Consider the following 646-nt stretch of genomic DNA (forward strand, 5'->3'; position numbering starts at 1 on the left):
CCTTTTATTATATAGGATGCACTCATTGCTATAAATTTACCTCTAGGCACTGCATCTCACAAATTTTGAAAAGTTGCATTTTCATTTTTATTTAGTTTGAAGTATTTTTAACTTTCTCTTAAGATTTCTTCTTTCACTCATGTATTACTTAGAAGTGTAATGTTTATTCTCCACATAGTGTGGTAGTATTTTGGAATTATGGTTATCTACTTGACTTCTGTGATATCTCCCCACCCAAACAAAGTAATGGCTTAATGTTTAAGTTTGAAAAGAGAAAAGATAAGTAATAAAAATATCTTTTTATAGGTCATTTCTGAGGAATCCACCATCTAAAGACTTGGTAAGAAAACTATAATTTTCTTAATCAGCCTAATAGAGAAAATAACCAAAGCATTTTTCCTTTTCTAGAGAGTAAAATATAGTTGGAGAAAATATGGCTGCCCATTGAGACTTAATTTCAATGAAAAATTTCACCCTTTGCTTCAACTGTAAGTATATTCTACTAAAATTTGAACTTCCTTTCAAAGTTTCAAAATGAAAAGAGGGCTAATTAATCATGCATTTAATAATAAATATTTTTGAGCACCCAATATATGTGACACTAGATTTTCAGTGCTAGTTAACCAAATTTGGATAACCATGGTTC

At 29.4% G+C, this 646-nt stretch overlaps 1 long non-coding RNA gene across 1 annotated transcript; it reads left to right on the top strand.

Annotated features, from left to right (window-relative positions):
• Positions 1-86: 86 nt before the first annotated feature.
• Positions 87-461, top strand: LOC107181443. Its single transcript, XR_001512138.1, has 2 exons — positions 87-340; positions 409-461. It is a non-coding gene; the product is annotated as an uncharacterized LOC107181443 (long non-coding RNA).
• Positions 462-646: the final 185 nt, after the last annotated feature.

The sequence above is a fragment of the Myotis davidii genome, unplaced genomic scaffold, assembly GCF_000327345.1.
Source record: "Myotis davidii unplaced genomic scaffold, ASM32734v1 C62927607, whole genome shotgun sequence".
NCBI classification, from domain to species: Eukaryota; Metazoa; Chordata; class Mammalia; order Chiroptera; family Vespertilionidae; genus Myotis; species Myotis davidii.